Raw genomic sequence first — 14,597 nt, 5'->3', positions numbered from 1 at the left:
TAGGATTTAGATTCAGTTATAAGAGAGATAAATGGACTGTAAGATAAACAACAAGAAATAATAACAGTTTCATACTATACATTATAATAAACCTGAAATTTTCAATTGTCTCAAGTTTGGATGTCAAATCAAAGAATACTCATCACCGTAGAAAAGATTGATAAAACATATTCAACTTCTCTCAACTGCATGTCTGCATGAAGCAGGACTTTTTCTTCGTTTACTTCATCTAAAATAATATAGCTCAGCAGGTGAAAGACCAGTTTGAGAATGTCTAGTAAATCAGACACTGAAGAGAGTTACAAACTGTAAATCAATGGACCTTCTTGTGGTGATATCTTGTTTGTACTCTAACAAATAAAGCTTGCCTGATGATCAGACAGTAGAACTAGCCATAACCATAACCGACATAACCATAGAGGCCAGGCAGTGGTGGCACACACCTTTGATGCCAGCACTTGGGATCTCATGCCTTTGATCCCAGCACTTGGGAAGTACTTGCCTTTAATCCCAGCACTAGGGAGGAGGAGACAGGAAGTGATATACTGGGCAGAGAAGGGAATACAGGTGGGAGAAGACAGGAGCTTGGCCCCTTTTTGGTCTGAGGATTTTGTAGAGGTAAGAACTAGTAGCTGGCTACTCTGTAACCTTTCAACTTTCACCCCTAATATCTGACTCCCTGTTCTTATTACTAAATCCAATTAGAATTCACACTACACTATCTCACTAACTTTGCCTCTTGAAAGACTATTTTTCATAAAAATAAAATGTACTTATACGATGCATTTGTTCATTTAACTTTGGGTGATTTGATGAACATATTTAAATTTCTGAGTTTTGCATCTAACAGTAAATATTCCCAGAAACAGAACACTTAAGCAAACTCCCTTTAGGATCCTCTGGTTTGTTTTTGTTTTTTGGGGTTTTTTTTTTTTGGTGTTTTTTTTTTTTTTTTTTTGAGAATATAAAGAGGGTTTTGAGGTGAAAACCTTCTTTATCTGGAAGGGCCAATTCAGGAGGCATAGTTTAGAAATTGATGAAGTGGATCTAGATCCACTCCATGTACTTTCTCTCCCTCATGGAACTGGGCTACACCACACTCAGTTTCAGATCTGTTGTGTTTGAGGGACGCGGTTCCCACAAGCTTACTTTGGCTCGTGGCCGCTCAGTTAAAGTCCCAGTCACTACAGAGTTAAGATAACAGCAAACTGTTAAATGGGAGATAACAATCCCACATAACAGAAGCTGTCTCAGTAATGCTAAGTTGGCTGCCATGGTGACCTTCTAGCCAATCATCACCTGTTGTTAGGGACCAGGCTGACGGCCATGTCAGCTGCGTCTTTTGCCATCACTGCGGCATGGAAAGAGGATACTGAAGAGCCAAGCCTCAACAATCAAAAGCTACCAGTGAGAATGCCATAGTCACTTCGGACTCCGTTGTCTTGAAGAATGAGAAGGCGCTGCCAATAGCCCAGAGTCGCATGGGGAAGCCTGCTGCTGGTAAACACGACACTGCCAAACGCCCATGTCTTCTCTCCCTGCCAAGCAGCGTAAGTCAGTGTTCCTTCGCTCTCATGAGATCCCCGAGGCAATCAACAGCAAAGATGAAAGCTCATTGGGCTCACAGTTTTCTGAGGCTCCAGTCCATATCTCACTGTGCCCCATTTCACATGGAAAGATAGACAGACAGATGGACTGACAGACTGGGTTGGCTCTTACAACCTCCTTCAGGAGCATGCCACTAGCGACCTAACTTCCTTCTACCTCTTAAAGACTCGACCGCCTTCCAGTGGCTGCATGCTGGGAGTCAAACCTTTCACACACGGGCTTTTGGGCTACCCTTAACATGCAGGGGCTGTGGTTGTAGTTCAGTGGGCAAGCACTTGCCTGGTGATTGTGGGTAAGGCCCTGGATAGCATCCCTGGCACCAAAACCAAAGTAAACTAATCAAGAGCAAAGCCCTAAGAGTACAATTGAAAACGATCGTCTCTCTGAAAAGATACCATGCTAAATAAATCTTGGGGAATAAAACAAGATTGGAAATGTAGCCTTCAGGAACCCGAAAACACTTAAGAAGACAGAATACTACTTCGTGAACTATCTACCCGGAAAACACACAGCCGGCTGTTGACAAAGCAGGACTAGGACTCCAGGTGACCTGAACAGCCCTGGGTGGTCACAGGAGAAAGAAACCTCTAGACCTAGCAGGACAGTTCCGAGGAGAGCATGGCCTCAGAACAGAGGTCATCACATGCCGGGAGCATCCAGACCGGCAGAGAAGAATGACGAGACATTACAGGCGCTGAGGGGAGAGAGAATCGTGAGCCTGTGGCTAGACCAGTGTGGCTGCAATTAGTCATGCCAGGAAAGCTCTGCTTGTACTCAGGGGTGACGCTGGGGATAGAAGACATCAGCCTGGGGAGGTCCCACATCCCAGCCAGAGGAACAGCATGCAAACAAGTAGACCACAGAGATGGCAGCCACGGGGATCTGACAGCCACTTATTTGTTCACAAGAGAAACATTAGGATGAGAGATACGGGCATCGTTTATTTTAATTGAAAACTCAAGCCAAAGCTTGCTTTATGTCTCTTTTTTTTCCCTTCTCCTAAAAATGTATTTTCTTCATAATTCCTCAACTTCAATAACAATAAAATAGCTGTGGCATAATAGTCTTACACAAACAAAAACATCATTTTCAGAAATAGCATTTTCTAAGCATTAAGTCAAGCAGATGTTGGAAGCATCTTGCTTAAATCAAATTGTTGTGTGTTAGATCTCAAGTGGGAGTAGGCATGTCCTCATCTGTGTGTGCCTGCTTTGTGCATTAGTATCTGTCTTTGGAAGAACAGAGGAGAAAGGAGAAAGGAAAACCTGAATGTTGGGGCACATATGATATGTCCATTTGGGAAAGCCACCACAATTTATTGAAGGGTGTGGGGCCAATAACAAAAAGAAAGAAGCCGGTCTGGCGAGATGGCTCAGGGGAGATGGTACTTGCCACCAAGCTTGACTATCTGAGATTGATCTCCAGGACCCATGTGGTGGAAAGAGAAAACCATCTTCCACAATTTGTCTGCTGTCCACGTGTGTGTGTGTGTGTGTGTGTGTGTGTGTGTGTGTGTAATACATAAATAAATAAATGTAGCAATGTTAAGACAAAAGCAAAAAAAAAAAGGCCAAAATAAGAGTGTGAGCATAGACAGGATGCGACTGCCGGGGAGAGCTCCCAGCAGCAGGATTTAAAGACCTTTCAAAGGGCTGGAATCAACACATCACCATCTATGGTGCACACAACACAATCCCCTTTTGTTTAAGTATTTGACACAATAGGTACAAACAAGGAACCGGGGCAGACTCTCAAGGTCTTGCAGGCAGGCTTACAAGATTGTACCACCTCCCATATCACTGTCACTTGGATCTGGAATGTCCCCCAAAGGCCCAAGTGTTCCAGGTACAGTCCCCAGACTGTGGCACATTGAGCTGCGGTAGAACCCTTGGGAGGACAAGCTTAAGAGAAGGAAATTGGATCTCTGGGAGTGTGCTCTCCAAGGGGATTGGAGAACCCTGATATCTCCTCCTCTGCATCTTGTCTGTAAGATGAGCGGTTTTGCTCCACCTTGCCCTGAGATCGTCCATCGTGCATGGCCTCAGCACAGAGCAGCGAGGCCAGTGGAATGTGGATTGTAATTTCCAACACTTGAGCCCAAGTAAGCCTCAACAGTAAGGGGATCGTCTCCGCCATTTGTTACAGCGATGGAAAGCTGACTGCCACCATGCTTTGAGAGCAGAACACTCACAAAAGCATGCCTTCATGAAGACTCTGACGCAGAGTGCAGATCGCGCCAGGGAAAAGTCTAGTCAGAAGCCTGTTAGCCTGGCCTATGACTATTGCAACAGCCCGAGAAGTTGCATAAGCCAACAAGGAGCTGAACTAGAGAGGTGCATACAGCATTAGAGAAACACATTCAAGGCAAAGATCAATGATATCACACAGGATTAACCAGGAAGGACTAAGAGGCAGCTGTCCGCCTTGGCATCTGAATGGCTCGCGCACTTGAAATGGTCTGCCTTTCTGTGTTGGACAACTGCATTTGGAGTGAAGGTGGGGCGTCTGAGTGTTAAGTGTTCAGGAATTGGGGTAACTTAGGACCGCAGCATGCAGAAGAGTAAATGGATCACAGGTTTGACATTATCCATGAAAGAACAGGAAAAGAAACTATGGCGAACAGTGGGGATTAAAAAAGAATGGTGCAGGGCTGGAGAGTTAGCTCAGCGGTTAAGAGCATTGGCTGCTCTTCCAGAGGACCTGGGTTCAGATCCCAGCACCCAGGCAGGTGGCTCACAGCTGCCTGTAACCCCGGCTCCAGGGAATCTGGTGCCTCCTCTGGCCTCTGCAGGTACTGAACACAAGTGGTGCTCTTAAACTAATACATACACGTAAGTAAAAATAAACTATTGTTTTAAGGGGGGAGGTAGAGGAAGAGGAGTTAAGGAAAGACAGAATGCCAGATAGGGGAAAGAAAAAAGTTGCAAGAGTGTTGGGACTGATGGACTTTGTTCAGTTTTGCTTTCCTTTTTACAACTAATATTTGATATTTATTCCATTATTTCTCCAACTCTCTGACACGAACTGGGTATTTAACGATCCAAAGTAATCCTGACGCCATCAGATCCCACAGATGACACAGCTCAGTCCTACATTAATGCCCTTCCTAAGTCCCAGGTCACCTGCAGTTCTCACAGTGGCTATAACTTGGGAATTCCCATCACCCTCTCCTCTGGTTCAATAATTTTAAAGAATGCCTCGGGGGCCCAGGCAGGCGCTATGATTTGTGCTTATTGTTTTACCATGAACCGCCAGGGCAAACAGTCCAGCAGAGTCCTGAGCAGAGAAACAATGTCCCCATCGAGTCGGCATATGCTGTCCTCCCGGCTGCCAATCAAGAAAAACACAAAGAAATTCGAGCTGAAGCCAGAGAAATCTAGATTTATTTGGTAACAGCACTGCAGTGGGAACACAGGGCATCGCAACAAGAATATAGATGATGTGGCGAACTGTGGGTATCTTCAAAGACATGGAGACCAGGGGAAGTCTTTAGAGAGAAAAGGAAGAATCAGACACGTACTTTGGAAGGTAGCTGTGCACGCCACTCCCTGAATCACCAGCACCGCACCTATGCAGTGGATTTTGAAACAAGCTCCCATCACGGTAGTTCATCCAAGATTGATGTCAGGCCGAGGTTGAGCAGGCAGGTGGTAAAGAAGCACTCTCGGAGGCTTTTTTCTGGACAAGATTGCTGGGGCTTTTATGCTTGGTGGGTCCGTGTTGCTGGTGGCCTGTTGTGACAGTTACTATCAGGCAACCATGCACAAAAGGCCTCCTTTAAAAATTTATTGGCTTTATTTATTTAATAAATGTTGACACAAGCAACTCCATCTTGACACAAGCAAGTTTTACACAGTGCGTGCATGTGTTTGCCAACTCAGACGCTCTCCAAACCCCATCCTTTAATCACGCCTTAGAAAGAGTTGATTAAATAATTGGTCACTGATGGTGAACTCATCTATCCTTCTCCCCTCATCAGAGGGCGTGGGGACAGGCTGCAAGGCCTAAGCTTTTAATCGAGCCTGGTCTTCCTGGTTTACCAGCCTTCATCCTGAAGCTACTCAGGGGCCCACCACGAATGGCCTCGTTAGAACCAAATGGGGCTCTCAAAACCAATATCACTCCAGAATTTCCAAGGATTTGGGGAGGGAGCACTGCACTAGGAATGAGAAACGCAGCCTAAATACCATTCTGTGTTGTCCTGGGTACTATTCTAGCTAGAACAAGAAGCCAGGAGAAAAGCAAGCAACAGAGTGGTGCAGGGAGCCAGGACCAGCAGTGTCGTGGGAACGGGGCAGAAGCCGCTCAGAGGAGCACATTTTAACTTTCTCTTTGGACCTCAATATCTGAGATCCGTTGCTAGTTTCGAGAATTCCTCGTCTTGTTAGGCAGAAGCTGATAACTTTCCCAGCCCCACCTGCAGCCAAGCAGCAGGGGCAGAGACTTTGGTAATGAGCGCAAGTGCTCTGGTTCTGAGTGAGAAGCAAAGGATGCTACAGGGTACACCCCACCCCCAAGTGATGACAGCAGGAACAGGTGCCCCCAACCACGTATGCTCCAACCTGAAAGGCTGGCAGAAGAGCCTCTGGGTCCATCCCTACAGTGATTTATAATTTTTTTCTTAGTTTTCTGGGTTCCAGCTGGCCAAACTCCGTGCCTACTGCCCCAGATGATCAGAACTGGGTCAGAGCGTTCATTTTCTTTCCTGCGTAAAGCAGCCAGTCATTTCTATTGTCCAGGCTGTCAATCATGGGAAGAGCAGTACTGCTCAGTGGAGCATTTGCTTTGGCAGTTTGTTTAGTTGTGACTTTAGGCAGGTGTCTAGCAGCTGGAATAAACTCATACCTGGGGTAGGAAGGAAAGCCAATTCAAAACCTGTCTAATCACATGTCTGAAATTAAGGCTGCTCCAAGCAACACTAAAGATTTGATAGCAGGTGCAGAAAGGCTATTTACAAATGATTTATTTAAAATTGTGAGGACCTGGGACTGGAGGGATGGCTCGGTCGGTAGTTAAGAGCACTGGCTGCTCTTGCAGAGGACTTGGGCTCAGGTCCCAGCACCCATGTGATAGCTCAATGTCATCTGTAATAACAGTTCCAGGGGATATGACTCCCTCTTCTGACCTTCTCAGGCACTGCATGTCCATGGTGCACACACATGCAAGCAAAATACCCATACATATAAAATTTAAAAATAGCTGGGTGTAGTAGCATACACCTTTAACCCCAGAACTCAGGGGAAGAGGACAGAGGCAGGCAGAACTCTGTGAGTCTGAGGCCAGCCTGGTCTACAGAGCTAGATCTACGACAATCAAGGCTACATAGAGAAACCCTGTCCTGGATAAAACAAAAACAGCAACAAAAAAATTAAAAATCTTTTTAAAACGAGAGGGCTGTCTTACTGTTAATTCTTCGTTCTTGCTCTAACAGACGGAAGAACTCCTCTAAGTAGCAGACAAATGACAGTGGAGAGCGACAGTAAGCCACAAGCCCACCATGTTCTTCTGAAGTCCCCTCCCCCTGCCCCACCCAGTGGGATAAAACGTGTGTGGCAAGCCAAATTCCTCACCCCTTTTATCTCTGCCTCTTTTGTCCTTCACGTGCCCCACCAGGGCTTCAGGACTCTCTGGGCACACGTGTCAGTCTCTCTTGCCCATGAGAGAAATAGTGCAGGGTTTCTATCTTTGCCATGTAGCCCTTTATCCGTGGGGAATACAGTCCAAAGTCCCCCCCAAGAGGTACCAAAAACCCTGTGTAGCACCAACCCCCATGTAGTATGTTGTTCATCTATTCTATTACATATGAAAAAGTATGTAATAAAGATATTAACATAACTAACAATAAAATAGAATGAGCATAATGACGTGATGTTAAGAAAATTGCTGGTATGCTGGGTATAGTTGCGTATGCCTGTGACCCCAGTACTTGAGACTAAAATAAGGAGATCATAAGACTGAGGTCACCCTGGGCTATATAGTAAGTTCAAAGCCAGTCTAGCATACATGGTGAGATACCATCTCAAACAAAATAGGCAGGGAGAAGAATAGGAAAAGAGAAAAAAATCATGAGCATCACTACTGTGGTGTGATACTTTGGAGACATTTTACAGTAAATTATGTTTTACTCGGATGTGAGTCTGCAATGTCATGGAGATGGGCTGTGAACTGATCATGAGGTCAGTGGCCCGTACAGTATGCATGTGTTGGACAAAAGGGTGCTTCACATCCGGGTGGGACAGAACACAGTGGTAGATACTTCATCATAATCTCAGAGTGGTATGCAATTTAGCATTAACTGTTTTTCTGGAAGTTTCCACTTAATGTGCTTGAAGTGTTGAGGTCAGGTAATTGATCTTCTCACTAGTAGGGGGCATCACTATGTTATGGTTTCTGGTACCATTCGGCAATACTCTCTAGACTAGCCATTCTCAAAATGTGGGTTGCAACCCCTTTGGGGGTCGAACAACCCTTTCACAGGGGTTACCTAAAGTCATTGGGAAGCACAGATATCTACATTATAAATCATAACAGTAGCAAAATTGCATTTACAAAGTCGCAACAAAAATAATTTTTCAACACCACAACATAAGAAACTGTATTTAAGGGTCACAGCATTGGAATAGTTGAGAACTACTGCTCTAGACTGTTGGATATGGACCATATCTACTTATATCTAGCCACATATCATAAATATATTGTTGTATTAATTGTCTATATTTAAAAACACACAGAAAAAGAATGCAAGGCAAATAGTATAAAGAATTCTAATTTTTTTTTTTTCTGCCTGAAGCTAGGCACACTCACTCTGTATCTATCTGCCATGTTTGTGGCATCGCTCACAACCGGGATATTCCTGTGTCAGTACACTAATTTGTCTTTGTATCTGACTGCCTAGCACACAGTGTTTTTAGAGACTTTTTATGTGCACTAGTATTTTGTCTACATGCCTGTATGTGCACCACGTGAGTGCAGTGCTCAAGGAGGCCAGAAGAGGGCATTGGGTCCTCTGGAACTGGAGTTACAGGTGGTTGTGAGCAGCCATGTGGGTGCTTGGAATCAAACCTGGGTCCTCTGGAAGAGTAGGGAGTGTGTTTAACTGCAGAACCACCTCTGCTGCTCCAGAACATGCTTTCACATAAAACCAGCTTATGGATTATATATATATATATATATATATATATATATATATATATATGGCTTCAAGTTCCTGTGATTTTTCTCAGTAAGGAGGGACTCAGGACTTGGTGTTCTGGGCTGCCTCATCTGAGGAAATGAAGTTTCAAAGTCAAGTGAATGATGTTAATCTCTCCATGCTCACCCGTTCCTCCTTTTCTCTTTTAGTCTTTTTGACTCACAAAGGCACAAATGAGTTACAAACTCTATCCACAACCTAAGGTTATAGTCGAGGTTCAAATAGAGGTTCTAATAGACAATCTAAGGTTCTAAGATTAAAATAGGGAGATACCATTTTTCCAAACAACATATTTGAATATTACCATCTCGTTTAAGACTGGGCCATTCATTTCTACACTTGAAAGTATTTCCCCCAAACAAGCCAAAAGCCCAGTTATGTGTGGAGGTCTCGAACCAGGGCAGGGAGAACAATAGAAATATACTTTAAATGCTCACAATTCCCACTTCAGAAAATTCTATTCAGTTTGGCCATTCAAGGCTCAGTGGTTTCGCTTATGAGAACTATCCAGCTGTGCAATTCTACAGAAAATAGAATCTCTAAAAAGCACTGCGTGTTGAGGTCCCCTGCAACGTCCCCTGTACTTGCTGAAGTTGTTTGGTTGGTGGCAGAACTATGGGGGTGCAATGCATTATGTCAATAATTAGCTGGGCGCGCGCTCTAACTGTGCCCGTATCTGCCTGCTCACAGTGTCACGATGTTAGGGTGTGGTGCTGGTGCTACCGCTGATGGTGAGGTGGAGGGGCACTCTGTGCTGACTCTGTGTGAAGCTTTGTAATTTCGTCAGTTTCATCTCCCTCCTAGGTTTCTCAAACGTAGCCCTTTAAATTTGAAAGCAAAACTAGTTTGGACAAGATCTGCCAAGGGTCTTGACCTAGTGTTTAATTCTTTGTGTTGTTTTCCCGATTACTTGCTCCCGAGGACAGCTTTGAGTTTCTGCCACAGTCTAGCGGAGGAAGACAACCTGGGTAGGTACAGGGACTGCAGTCCAGAAGCCTCTTTGCTTTGGTGGAAGTGGATGGACAGATTAAATGCGGTTAAAGCCTTATGGCTCAGAAAGCAACGCTCCAAAGAAGCAATGACGTGGACATAAAAGGAAGGGTCCAGGGATGAGCAGATGCAGAGGAAGCCTCCTCTGGGTTCTCTTATCTATCTAAAGACCAGATACACTCAGGAGAGCCCCGATTGCTGTTTCAATCTTCTGGCTGAAATTTCATTAATGGAGGAAGATTAAATTCATCTCACTGAAGAAGAGACTGAAAATCCGACATGACACTGGAGCCCGAGGGACCTTTCCCTCAGGCCATTGTGTGGTCTCCAGACTCATTCATCCTCAAATCGTGTCCCATCCCTCCACAGCTCTCGACCTTCCTGATGCTGAGACCCTTTCATACAGTTTCCTCATGTTGTGCTGACCCCCAAACACAAAATGATTTTCCTTGCTATTTCATGGCTTTAATTTTGCTACTGTTCCGCTAATAGTAATGTAGATATCTGATATGCAGGATATCTGGTACGTGACCCCCAAAGAGAGGGCGACCCACAGGTTGAGAACTGCTGCTCTAAATCACCAGCGGGCCCTACCCTTCTCTGTCTCCTAGGAAGAGGGTATGTAGGCTTCATCCTTCTGGTTCCCCCTTGGACTTTTTGTGTATTAAATGGTTCTTGGGTGTCCTACTCAGAATTTCTTTAGCTCTGATGAAACACCAAGACTAAAAGCAAGTTGGGAAGGAAAGGGCTTATTCAGCTTGTTTATTTTTTCAGTTTATTTATTATTTACACTTCCACATCACAGTCCGTCACTGAAAGAAGTCAGGAACCTGGAGGCAGGAGCCGATGCGGAGACCATGGAGAAGTGCTGCTTTCTGGCTTGCTCCCCAAGGCTCGCTCAGCCTGCTTTCTTACAGAACCCGGGACCCCCAGCCCAGAGATGGCCCCGCCCACCATGGACTGGGCCACCCCCCCCCCCCGCATTGATCACTCATTGAGAAAATGCCCTACAGCCTGATCTTATGGAGTAATATTCTCAGTGGAGGCTCCCTCTTCTCTGATGCTCTAGTTTGTGTCAAGTTGACATAAAACCATCCAGCACAGTGTGCGTAAACTAGTTCTTATTTCTCCTGTGAAGCTGTCTAGTTAGCTAATAAAAAAAAGATTGAAACTTCAGAGGGGATGTCTGAACTCTCCTATGAGATGAGGCTCGAAGGGTTTTCGGGAAATGAAACCACTCGTCCGTCCTTCTTTATAGGATATATTCCTAAATGTCATGCATCCACAGACAGGGACAGAAGCCGGTATACTACTAACTACCCACAATGCGCGTCTAGGACGTTGCGGGAGTACCACTGGCTCTTAAGGATGGCCTCTTGCTTTCTGCTTCTTCCTTTCAGGTCTGAGCACGCTGACTATAGAGGGCAGCGCCCACGCACCTGCCTACAAACAGCAAACAGCGAGGAGCGATAGGCGTCCTTAGCAGTGGATTGTGGGAAGTGAATAGAGAGAGCTCCCCCTGTTGGTTCCGACCTCTGAGACAGGCAGCAGTGCCTGGGTCAGCAGAGTTCTGGAGGCTCATCAGTCTTGATAAAAATGAATGAGTGAGACACAGATGGGCTAACACATTCCGCCCACTGAAAGGAGAGGAATCGAGACGATACAAAGGTCTAACGATGTGTTTCCTCCTTTAATAGTGATCTTTGATTCTGGGGTTTATTTGGGACTTTGAAATCATGTGGACTTGAAGCTGTGCAATGTATCTGTCTACACTATGCTGCGATGATAAATGATCCCTAAGTGCTCAGGGACTCCCATAATAAGGGTTTGTTTCTGTCTTCCAGGATATGTGTGTTAAGAATGTAGCTCTTCACTCTCAGACCCATTAGAATGCCAGAGAAGCCTCTTCCTGGGACTTTAAAACTTGTCGTGGAGAGGGAAGAACCCCAGAACCACCACACACCATTCTCAAGCAATTTCCCTGTTCAAATCATTTGCACAACCAGGTATAATAAGTTCAGCAGAAAGAGTCTTTCATCCCTGCGTTGCAGCAGAATTCAGCTTAGTGAGTAACTTGTTGTTTTGTTTGTTTTTTATCTAGACTTCTTTCCTCACATTTCCGGAAGCCGGGGATCCGAGTGTGTGATGACAGTCTCTAGCTCAGCCATGACAAGTCTTCCTGCTGCTCCACGATTAACACTGCCGAGGGCATCGCATGGCACAACAGAGTGATGTTGCAGCCTCAAGTCTCTCTTAAGACACTTGACCACATCTTTACAGGTCCAGGAGTACCAGACAGCTTGCTTGGGAACCCCAGAAGATACCACCTTAGGGCCTGCTCCCAGTGACTCACTTCTGCTGCCTCCAGTGCCACCCATAGCCTCCCAAAAGGCGCCACCAACTGGTGGCCAAGTGTTCTACAGAGGCCACTTCACATTCACACTCTTAAGAGGGACTTAGTTTCTCAGACAGGAGCTTTTAGGGGACACATTCAAACCAAAGCTGAGGGGGTGGGTGGCTGTTGCATCTTCTAGGTGGTAACAAACAGGGCCCCTACCATGAATAAACGATATTAGAATCTGGCTCATTCTGTTCCAGCCTTAGGTTTCAGTTTGACCTCCAAGAACTTAGAGACGTGAAACGTGAGAGTTACCTGAACCTGAAGAAACGCAGCAAGAACATGTAGCAGTAGGCAATGCATGCCCCTTTATGAGATAACCCTTAAAATGATAAAGAAAAGGAGGGAGGGAAGGAGAGAGGGAGAGGAAAGAAAGGAAGCAAGGGAGCTGGCAGGCCCATTTTGCTCCCGGTAATTATCCTTTCGGGCCATTAGGAGGCGCTGTTCCAACACCCTCATAGACACAGGCTCTACCATCTACCATCGCTGACCTAAGGGACCCACAGCAGGCAGAGTAAAGAAAGGTGCATACCCAGTGTCTTCAAGACTTTTGCCATGAGGAGACACAAAACACTCCCACTCTCATTCTGTGCTCTCTAAAGCAGGTCACGGGGTAATGCACAAATTAAAAAGCAAATGCTCTATCTACCAATTTACAGGAAAGTTAGCCAAGATTTTCGACGTGTTGCATAAGGTGAAGGGGCAGCGACCTCAGGAATAAACGATCCAGGATCTACCAGGCACCTGACACTGCTCTGCCCAGAGTGAGTGTGTACCCAAAAAGAAAAGGAAGCAAACACGTGAAAGGAGCCATTTTATAGAGTCTCAGAATTTTATATATCAATGTAAAGCAGTTACCTTTCTATTGCTGGGGTAAAATGCCACAACCAAGGAAGCATACGGAAGGAAGTGTTCATTGGATTTATGATCTCCGAGAGAGATTCCATAACAATCGGGGGGGGGGGGGCACACGGCAGCAGGCGGCTGGAAAAGGAGGCCGAGAGATCACCTTCAACTACAGAGTGAAATAGAAGTGGGGCGAGGCTATAAATACTCAAAGCTCACTGCCAATGACACACTTTGTCCAGCAAGGCCTCTTCCCAAACAGCATCACCAGCTGGGGACAAAACATCCAAATACTGGAGTGTCTGGGGGACACTGCTCATCTAAACTACCAAACCTGCCTTCCTCCATATAAACTTGCCAGATCCGCTTGGTTGGGTTTTGAAAGACATCACCGGTGACGCGCAGCCTACTGCGGAGTATGACATTTAGTGTTATGATAAATGTCCTTTCTTGGAGGCCTGTGGAGACACATCTAACATTCATAGAAGCTCTGGGAGGCTCAGACAACCGTCTTACTGATTGAAGAGGAAGAAAGGGTAGATACAATAATCCTGTAATGGAGCAAGGGCCAAGTACCCCATTAAACCCACAGTACTTTTTAGGGGGCTTATGACATTGTTTGGTATTTCCTCAAAATCAGGGGGAAAACTTCGTTGAAGAAAAACATTAAATATGCTATTAATATATTCATCTTTGGCCTACATACATGTGTGAATATGTGTGAACATTTATTTTATTGCTGTTCTTTGTGTGGTGAGAGGAAGGGTCTGTGGAGGCAGGGGTAGCTAAGGCCCTAAAGTCTCGCCACATGCTTTTAAAGGGCATTCAGTCTTTAACTTCCCCTCGGAAAGGCAAAGGAGAAATGGTTGACTTTTCCTAATCACCAGAAACGCACTTTCAAGGCCAGAACAGAGAAAACTCTGGCTTCCGGGGACAGATGGTGCTCCCTCAGGCCCCCACCCCAGGATACCCTGGGCAAGAGCATTGGTAAGGATAGCCAAGTTTTACATAAGAATCTGGGGTGGAGAGGTGGAGGAGGCTTCTGGGTGCTCAGGGGCCCTCCTAAGTGTCTCAAGAAGCCCCAGGGTTCTGATCTAGTTTCCCAAATGTTGGGAAGCTCCTAGGTTCTGTGTGTGTGGGGGGGGGGGGGAGTGGTTCCCTAGGTGCTAGGGAAACCTGTAGGATGTCAGGGAAGGCTCCCAGGTGCTGGGGAAACCTGTTTGGTGCTAGGGAAGGCTTCTGGATGCTGGAGAAACCTTGAGGATGCTAGGAAAGACTCCTGGATGCTGGAGAAACCTTGAGGATGCTAGGGAAGGCTCTTGGATGCTGGCGGAGCTTTCTGGGCACTGGGTGGGGACCTGATAAGGACTGCTTTAAGCATTAGCAAAGCCAGGAAGAGATTTCCATCAGGATTATTTTCTTCCAAACAGCTGTCCTGTGGAGCCTGGAATAATTCTCCATTGAGGTTTCCATTCCCTCAAGAAGCTGAAGTGAGTCCGCAATTCCACACTGGACATTAGCAGGCAGACACCATGATTCCGGGTCAGCCCTCCCTGTGCTACT

The sequence above is a fragment of the Microtus ochrogaster genome, chromosome 2, assembly GCF_000317375.1.
Source record: "Microtus ochrogaster isolate Prairie Vole_2 chromosome 2, MicOch1.0, whole genome shotgun sequence".
NCBI lineage: Eukaryota > Metazoa > Chordata > Mammalia > Rodentia > Cricetidae > Microtus > Microtus ochrogaster.
This window is presented reverse-complemented; position numbering follows the sequence as displayed.